The sequence below is a fragment of the Arachis stenosperma genome, chromosome 4 (assembly GCF_014773155.1).
Source record: "Arachis stenosperma cultivar V10309 chromosome 4, arast.V10309.gnm1.PFL2, whole genome shotgun sequence".
Taxonomy (NCBI): domain Eukaryota; kingdom Viridiplantae; phylum Streptophyta; class Magnoliopsida; order Fabales; family Fabaceae; genus Arachis; species Arachis stenosperma.
In genome coordinates, this window is record NC_080380.1 from 40,340,053 (window position 1) to 40,350,412 (window position 10,360).

The window sequence follows — 10,360 nt, forward strand, 5'->3', positions numbered from 1 at the left end:
ACCACCTTCCGAACCTCCTCAATCCCAGTAAAAAACACAGATAATATCAATGCAAGTAAAACACAAGTATAGGCATATATGGCAAGTAATTCAAGTAGGCAATTAGGCATGTTATACAATTAGGCAAGCAATTACAAGTCGGCAAAGCAAACAAATACATAGAAGATGTACATGATGAATGCCTATCCTACAGGCTATGATATCACATTGTCGGTTCAACTGTCAACCTGACACATCTCCATGGAAACGTCAACCTTCGGAATCATAAGTGGAAACCCCCGAGATATGGTGCTCGGAACACTGTCCAGGATTTTGTGCTTGCACACTCTAGTGATCTAAAGGGATGCGAGTGGGATACTCTTGCTACGGACCTCACATCTCAACGTAAGCGGGACGAACCATCGCCCTTACGCCGCCGCTACTACCTTGACAAGCGGGATCCAATCAAACCGTCCCTGCCAGGCGCATAGCGTCTCAATAATCTCAATTTTAAAAAATGTTACAGCAGTGGTTTTTCAAAAATTCATTATTTCAGTATATCAATGATTCATCATTGCAACTCTGAGTCCTCGACTCATCTCAACTACTGTCGATTCACAATTTCCTTTTCGAACTCCTTAGTTCATCAGTTTCTCAACTCATATACTATTCTTCCGTCTCACTCCACCAAACCCATCCTCAGTATACCAGAAACCTAAGCCTCTGTTCTCTAACTTTCCAAGGTAATACCAAATAATTCCACCCAAGACATTCTCTATGTTTTAACATCCAAAAAAAGCCAAAAAGTCTTAAATAGGTGTCACAAAAGTTTACAAGCTTGTTGGGAAGGTGAAACAGTTAAAAACAAGATTTCAGTTGAAAAACAGGACATGTGCGTACGCACAGGGGTGTGCGTGCGCACGCCCAGGAGGATTTTTAAAATGTGTGCGTACGCATAGATGTGTATGTACGCACAAGGCGTGCAAACGCCCTCAACAGAATGCACCTTCCAATGTGTGTGTGTGCACAGCTTGTAGAACTTCGTTGGTTGTGGGCGCGCACAGAGTGTGCTAGCGCTCCCATCAGTAGCCATGTCCCCATGTGTGCATGCGCATAAGGCTGTGCGTGCGACTAAAAACCAGAATTCACGAATTCTACAGCATTCACAGAATTTAGATTTTGACACCAAACTTTGAATCATCATAACTTCCTCTAAAAAATTCCATTTCCTACAAACTTTATATCCATTTAAAGATTTTTCAATGAACTTTAATTTAGAGCAATTTTCAACAAATTTTGAAAATGAGGCTCAAGTTATGATCTATAAAAGTTCACCAAAAATTCATTTTTACCAAAATTTCATAAAGTTCTCAATTTCCTAATTTCACTACCAAAACCAAACCAAAACCACATTAACTCCATCTCACATCATATTTTTCCATTTATGCCACAATCCACTACTCATATCATCAATTTCTCAAACCCAATTATCCATGATTTCACACTAAAACCCGTTCTCATCCAACAAACTTAACAATAATCATTTTACCACTTTCAATCGTCAACATCAACCTCATTCATTCTCAATATCAATAATCAACATTGATTAACAACATTATAACAACTCTAATTTTTGCGCTAATGCGAGTTTTTCTTAAAATAATATTTTAAAGCGATTAGTTTTATTTTAACGAGTCAACTTCGAACCCTAAAGTAAAATAAATGGTAATATAATTTTATTATTATGTTATTTATTTATTTTACTTACTCTAATTATAATGGAGCCTAGATAATAATATTAATATTATTATCAAGTCTAATTTTTGCTGATATAAGAAATTATCGGTATCTCTTGATGAGCTTAGAGTTGATAAAGTTTCATCAAATGTCTTTTAATTTCTAAGTTACTAATGTCATTTATATTAGTAACTCGTATATAATTATCTTTATATATATATATATATATATATATATTATTACTTGTGTAATAATATATTCAATTTTTATAATTATTCGTTTAAGATATTTATAACTTGAATCGCCAATTCGGTTACACTAAAACTTGACACGTGCCCTTTATTTTATTCTTGCTAAATCACCTTTCCTTTATTCAAAATCTTCCTTAGCCATTTGATAATATCATCACCGAGCATATAAGAAAGAAAAGAGAGAGATTTGTATCATGAAACCAAATTACACTAGGCAATGACACTTAACCCTTTTAATGCCAAATCATACCCCACTAAAAGAAAGACACCTTCTCCTATCTCTCATCTTTAATAACCGAATGCATGCATACAGAAAAGAAAGAGAGAAACCAAAAGCACTCATTGAAGAACCGTGACCCCGTTAACTTTTCTTCTTCGATTTCTTACTATCCGTAACTCTAATAAAAAATCTAATTCGATAAAAGTATTTGTATCTTCCTTCTCTACGTGTTGGCATCACTTTTGATCGGTGAAAGTCGACAGAGACGTAGCACCCCTATCCCTTGAGTTAAGTCAATTGGAGTTCTAAGAGTTACAGACGATTCCGGACATTTTCTTCTTCGACGGCTCGGTTAAAAAGCTTATCCGGAGCTTTGCATATTTTGATTTCGTACGAAGATAGAATTTTAGTAAATTCTCACCGGTTAAATTGATATTGGAGAAGTGAATTGATATCGTGATTACTTGTTGATTGAATTTAATTGAATTTATATTGAATTTGATATTGTGATATATTGATATCTGTGATAAGTTTGAGGTTTAGAGGGTTTTAATACAGTCAAGAACTAAGTTATTCTGATGAATTTGATTTCTGGATTACGATAGGATAATTTGAAAATGTTAAAATTTATTTGGTTTGATCTATTGGAAATAAAGTTTAGAGGTAAACGGGTATTTTATCAAAGCTCAGGGTTATTTATATAAATATGAAATAAAGTGAAAGTTTAAATATAATTTTATAAAATATTAAAGAATTCGTAGTTTAGAAAGTAATTAATAAAAGTTTGAAAATAAGGTTTTATAAATTAAGTTTCAGGAGTATTATAAATATTATTTTAAATATTTGTTTAAAATTACTCATTTATATTAGAGTAAATTATTATTATAAATTATTATTTATCAAGATATTATTTTATAAAAATATTATTGTATGTACTATGAAAAATAAAATAGAGAGTGGTAAACAGGCAAGTTTTTTCTAAAAGCTTTAGAAAGATAAATCTAAGCTAAAGATCTCATGATCCCCTCTTCATAAAACATTTAAGAAAAGATGAGGGAAGAGTGTGAAGATAGTTTTTTTATGTAAAAATTAAGGAATTAAAAGAATGACGAGAAAAGAATATATTAGTTAAAGGGATCTCTGCCATAGGAGAGCAGAGAACAGAAAAGAAAAGAAAGAAAGAATGACCGAAGATGATTGTCTACCTGTTGGGAACAAGCAGAGATATAGTGGTGAGTCCACCGAGATTTGCTTTCCAAAGATACATCGACTAATCCAGGGGATGATCGCACCTGTAAGACAGAGGTTGCTTATAGAGGTTATCAATACATACATTGGCCAGAGAGAGCCTCACCTGTAAGACAGAGGTTGCTTACAGAGGTTATGTTTGCATATATCGGCTCAAGAGAGTCGCACCTATAAGACAGAGGTTGCTTATAGAGGTTATAACACTGGAAACCAAACTCAGACAAAGGTTGCTGAGTTACGTTGGGAGCGGGTCGAAACCGATAGATGAGCTCATTACCTGCACTAGGGATAGACATGCATCATGATTGATTGAGCATATCTTCTATGAATTCTATTTTCTGTGATTGTGTATGTGTTGTATCTGTTTTCTCTTTATGTTCTTTAGTTATTGTGTTTGATGCGTGATTCGGTTGTTGCTGCTGACTGGGTATAGTATTAAAACGAACTTAATTAACCACCCCGACCCTACTAAGAACTCCCCATTTCTTACCCCTGCTCTTCTCCCTTCAGATGAAAATAGGAACTCTAGTTAAGATTACCCCTATATATATACGAGGACCCAGCAAAGGATACGAAGGTGATAGAGAACTCGTCTTTTGGCTGCAATGATCGATTGGTGACAGTAAGAGTTGGTAGCGTATTTTGGGGGGCGCCTACAGTGTAGCTTAGATATTTTGGTTTAGTCTCTCACTTTTGGATAGATCCACTGAGAGATTAGGAGCTGTAAATAATGATTAGGCTAGTTTCGGGTGCCAGCTTAGGGGCTTCCTATATGGACCAGAGCCCGGAATGCTAACTATGTATATAGTAGCAAAATATGAAGAATTGTATGCTAACTCATGCGATATGTGGTAGTACCTTTATATGTATGTATGATCTATGCTATATGTTATGTTGATATGTGATGTTGGCCTTGTGTTTGTTTAATTAGCTGCCCTCGCAAATCCTGTTATAAAATAAAAGTTTTTCTCCAAAAATTTGATTCGCGCGCTAATACGATTACAGGCTTAATAATAAATATTTAGTTATCTATTAGGTGAACAAGTTGGTGACACTTGGTTTACAGTATGATCATGACGTACTGGGAATCGGGTCATTACAAACATCAACAATATTTCTCATCCAAATTCATTACACATCATACATCAACAACATTATTCAACAACATCAACAACATCAATTCCTCATACATCATCAACCAACCAAATTCAACAACCATATCAATCCAAACCTATCCTATGGGTCACTAGCCTAAGTGTCCAGAAATATTATATATTACATAGAGAAAACCAAACCCATACCTTGGTCGATTCCCAATATGTACTAAATAACCAAGTTGACCTTAACCAAGCTTCCATAAGTTCTCAAACTCAATCAAGCCATCAATTCAACTCCAAGCTCCAAATAAACGCCAATAATCAAAACTTCAAGCTATATATACACATCATTCATAACCAATCAACCTAAGGTTCAACTTAAGCACAATTTCACAAGGGTTCAAGACATTCTTACCTTACCCAACAATTTTGGAAGCAAAGCCCAATAGAAATCGAGTGATAGAGTGTACCTAAACACCCAAGATCACAAAATTTCACTCAATACAAAACTCTAAAAAATCGAAATTTTGAAAGGAAAATCTAAGAGGGATTTTGTGATTTCCTTACCAGTTCCTTGGGTGGGATTTGTAGAGCTCTCCGCGGTGATCGGGTGGCCACAAACGATGCGGTAATCAGAGCTTCGTAGCTCAAGTTATGAGCTTGGGAAGTTGAAGATGAATAGTAACAATGGGGGTTTCTCTCCTTCTTCCCCTTTTCAGCTGCATGTATTGTGTTTGTGTATGTGGTGTGCTGAATGGGGTCATTTAAGGAACTTATATATGTTGGAGATGTCGCCCTTTGGAATCATCATTTGGGAACCACCAAGATATGGTGCTCGGATCACCGTCTAAGATTTTGTGCCTGCACACTCTATTGATCCGAAGGGATGCGAGCGGGATACTCTTGCCACAGACCTCACATCTCAACGTAAGCGGATTTAACCACCGTTCTTACGCCGCCACTGCTACCTCAACAGGCGGGATTAACCACCGTCCTTGCCGGGCACATAGCGTCTCATAATCTCAGTATAAATCAGTCCTTCAGTTGTTTTCAAAAAACATTTTCAGTATAACATGGATCCATCATCTCATCCAGAGTCCTCGACTCATCTCAACCAATGTCAATACACATTTTAGTTCTAAACTCAACAGTTCATCAGTTTTCATTTCACATACCAGTCTACCTTCACATGCCATCAAACCATCCACAGTACACCAGAAACCTAGCCTCCGTTTTCTAACTTTTCAAAATAATGTCAACTAAACCCCTTAGGTTCTTTCCCATGTTTTAAAGGCCCAAAATTATGTCCAAAAGTCTTAAAATGGTGTTATAGAAGCTTACAATCTTGTTGGGAAGGTGAAATAGTTGAAAACAAAGTTAAATTTGAGAAACAGGACGTGTGCGTATGCACAGGGGTGTGCGCACGCACGCCCTGGAGAAGTTCTAAAACATGTGTGTATGCATAGAGGTGTGCATACGCACAGGAGCAAAAGTTCACAATGTCTGTTCGCTCACACAACCTATGTGATGAGCGGATAATTTATATACTTTTTGGCATTGTTTTTAGTATGTTTTTGGTATGATCTAGTTAGTTTTTAGTATATTTTTATTAGTTTTTAGCTAAAATTCACTTTTCTGGACTTTACTATGAGTTTGTGTGTTTTTCTGTGATTTCAGGTATTTTCTGGCTGAAATTGAGGGACCCGAGCAAAAATCTGATTCAGAGACTGAAAAGGACTGCAGATGCTGTTGGATTCTGACCTCCCTGCACTCGAAGTGGATTTTCTGGAGCTACAGAAGCCCAATTAGCGCGCTCTCAATGGCGTTGGAAAGTAGACATTCTGGGCTTTCCAGCAATATATGATAGTCCATACTTTGCCCAAGATTTGATGGCCCAAACCGGCGTTCAAAGTCACCTCAAGAAATCCCAGCGTTAAACGCCGGAACTGGCACCTAAATGGGAGTTAAACGCCCAAACTGGTATAAAAGCTGGAGTTTAACTCCAAGAAGAGTCTCTGCACGAAAATGCTTCATTGCTCAGCCCAAGCACACACCAAGTGGGCCCGGAAGTGGATTTTTATGTCATTTACTCATTTCTGTACACCTTAGGCTACTAGTTTTCTATAAGTAGGACCTTTTACTATTGTATTGAGACATCAAGAGGTAGCTATCTTCATTTTTATGCTATCCTAGATCATTGGGAGGCTGGCCATTTGGCCATGCCTAGACCCTGTTCTTATGTATTTTCAACGGTGGAGTTTCTACACACCATAGATTAAGGTGTGGAGCTCTGCTGTACCTCGAGTATTAATGCAATTACTATTGTTCTTCCATTCAATTCCGCTTGTTTTTGTTCTAAGATATCACTTGTTCTTCAACTTGATGAATGTGATGATCCGTGACACTCATCATCATTCTCACCTATGAACAAGGTGACTGACAACCACTCTGTTCTACAAGCAACCAAGGCTCAAGTGAATATCTCTTGGATTCCTGATTGCACGATGCATGGTTGATCGCCTGACAACCGAGTGCTCGCCTGACAAACGAGCCAACCATTCCGTGAGATCAGAGTCTTCGTGGTATAGGCAGGACCTGATGGCGGCATTCAAGAGAATCCGGAAGGTCTAAACCTTGTCTGTGGTATTCTGAGTAGGATTCAATGACTGAATGACTGTGACGTGCTTCAAACTCCTAGCAGGCGGGGCGTTAGTGACAGACGCAAAAGTATCGATGGATATTATTCCGGCCTGACCGAGAACCGACAGCTGAATTCCGCTATGCTGTGACAGAGCATATGCAATTGCTTTCACTGAGAGGATGGGAGGTAGCCATTGACAACGGTGAAACCCTACACGAGCTTGCCATGGAAAGGAGTAAGAAGGATTGGATGAAGATAGTAGGAAAGCAGAGAGACGGAAGGGAAGGCATCTTCATGCACTTATCTGAAGTTCCTACCAATGAATTACATAAGTATCTCTATCTTTATCTTTATGTTATTTTCGTTCATCACCATTATACATTTGAGTTTGCCTGACTAAGATGTACAAGATGACCATAGCTTGCTTCATACTAACAATCTCCGTGGGATCGACCCTTACTCACGTAAGGTATTACTTGGACGACCCAGTGCACTTGCTGGTTAGTTGTGCGAAGTTGTGTAATGCCATGGAATTGAACCACCAAGTTTTTGGAGTTCATGACCAGGGATTATGAGAGTTGTGAAAAGTATTGTTCACAATTTTGCGCACCAAGTTTTTGGCGCCGTTGCCGGGGATTGTTCAAGTTTTGAGCAAGCTTTTGGTAACAATGCCAAGGATTGTTTAGTTTGGACAACTGACGGTTCATCTTGTTGCTTAGATTAGGTATTTTTTTTCGAAATTCTTGAAGATGAATTCTAGAGTTTCATGATGATTTGTTGAAGTCTGGCTGGCTGAGAAGCCATGTCTAATCTCATTGGACCGAGGTTTCAACTTATCATCACAAGAGCTTGTTGATTTTTATCAATCTTGCTTTTGGAGCAGTGATCTGCTAAGGCTTGGCTGGCCTTTGGCCATGTCTAGTGTTTTGGACCGAAGCTTTCTTTGAAAGCTTGGCTGGCTGTGAAGCCATATCTAATTCCTGGACCGGAGTCTTAGACTAACATTGCACTGATTCCTGGAATTCTCATTAAGAATTTTGAGATCTTTTTCCACTTAATTTTCGAAAAACACAAAAAAATCAAAAAAATCATAAAAAAAACCAAAAATATGTTATGTTTCTTGTTGAGACACTAGTCTCATCTTAAGTTTGGTGTCAATTGCATTCATTCATGTGTCTTAGTGATCTTCAAGATGTTCTTGATGATTTACTTGCTCTAATCTTTGAATTCTATTGACTTGAAGTATTTTGTGTGTCTCATATGCATTCTCATTAGTGTCAGTAGTATACAAACTGCTAAGTTTGGTGTCTTGCATGCATTGTTATTTGATTTTAGTTGCATTTTGATTATCCTTCATTATTAAAAATCCAAAAATATTTTTAATTTGTGTCTTTTCAAGTCAATAACACAGAGAATTGAAGATTCAGAACATACAGCAGAGGAATTGCACAGAAAAAGCTGGGCGTTCAAAACGCCCAGTGAAGAAGGACAGACTGGCGTTTAAACGCCAGCCAGGGTACCTGGTTGGGCGTTTAACGCCCAAAAGGGTATAGTTTTGGGCGTTAAACGCCAGAATGTGCACTATTCTGGGCGTTTAACGCCAGGATGGCACAAGGGGGAAGATTTTGTTTTCAAATCAATTTTTTTTCAAGTTTTCAAAGTTTTTCAAAATCAAATCTTTTTCAAATCATATCTTTTCAATCAAATGTTTTCAAAATCAATTTCTTTCCTTTTTCAAAGATACTTACTATCAATTAATGATTTGACTCAACATTTCAAGTATGTTGCCTTTTCTGTTGAGAAAGGTTTAATGTTTGAATCATATCTTTTCTTGATAGCCAAGTTACTAATTTTTAAAAAATCAAATCTTTTTTAAAATTGTTTTCAAATCATATCTTTTCAATCACATATTTCTAAAATCAATCATATCTTCTTAACCTCATCTTTTTCAAAATAGTTTTCAATCAAATCTTTTTGATTTCTAATTTCAAAATCTTTTTCAAAAATCATTTTATTTCTTTCCCACTTTTATTTTCGAAAATTAAGTAATGTTTTTCAAAAATATTTTCAAAATCTCTCACTTAATTTTCGAAAATTACTTCCCTTCTCCTCACATCCTTCTATTTATGGACTAACACTATCCCTTAATGCAAAATTCGAACTCCATTCCTTCTGATAAGTTCGAATTTTCTATTTCTGTCTTCTACTCTTCTTTTCCTCTGACACTTCAAGAAATCTCTATACTGTGACATAGAGGATTCCACATTTTCTTGTTCCCTTCTCTTTCTTATGAGCAGGAGCAAAGACAAAGGCATTCTTGTTGAAGCTGACCCTGAACCTGAGAGGACCTTGAAGCGAAAGCTAAGAGAAGCTAAAGCACAACTCTCTTTAGAGGACCTGACCGAATTCTTCAAAGAAGAAGAACACATGGCAGTCGAAAACAACAACAATGCAAACAATGCAAGGAAGGTGCTGGGTGACTTTACTGCACCTACTCCCGACTTCTTTGGGAGAAGCATCTCTATCCCTGCCATTAGAGCAAACAACTTTGAGCTTAAGCCTTAATTAGTTTCTCTAATGCAACAGAATTGCAAGTTCCATGGAAACCCATTGGAAGATCCTCATCAGTTCTTAGCTGAATTCTTGCAAATCTGTGACACTGTCAAGACTAATGGGGTTGACCCTGAGGTCTACAGACTCATGCTATTCCCTTTTGCTGTAAGAGACAGAGCTAAAATATGGTTGGATTCTCAACCTAAAGAAAGCCTGGACTCTTGGGAAAAGCTAGTCAATGCCTTCTTGGCAAAGTTCTTTCCACCTTAAAAATTGAGTAAGCTTAGAGTGGAAGTCCAAACCTTCAGACAGAAGGATGGAGAATCCCTCTATGAAGCTTGGGAAAGATACAAACAATTGATCAGAAAATGTCCTTCTGACATGCTTTCTGAATGGAGCATCATAGGTATTTTCTATGATGGTCTCTCTGAACTGTCCAAGATGTCTTTGGATAGCTCTGCTGGAGGATCTCTTCATCTGAAGAAGACGCCTACAGAAGCTCAAGAACTAATTGAAATGGTTGCAAATAACCAATTCATGTACACTTCTGAAAGGAATCCTGTGAACAATGGGACTAATCAGAAGAAAGGAGTTCTTGAGATTGATGCTCTGAATGCCATTTTGGCTCAGAATA

General features: G+C 37.2%; 1 non-coding gene across 1 annotated transcript; it reads right to left on the reverse strand.

Moving 5' to 3' along the window:
- Positions 1 to 10,005: 10,005 nt before the first annotated feature.
- On the reverse strand, positions 10,006 to 10,113 carry LOC130978738 (small nucleolar RNA R71). Its single transcript, XR_009086355.1, has one exon. It is a non-coding gene; the product is annotated as a small nucleolar RNA R71 (small nucleolar RNA).
- Between the last annotated feature and the right edge of the window lie 247 nt (positions 10,114 to 10,360).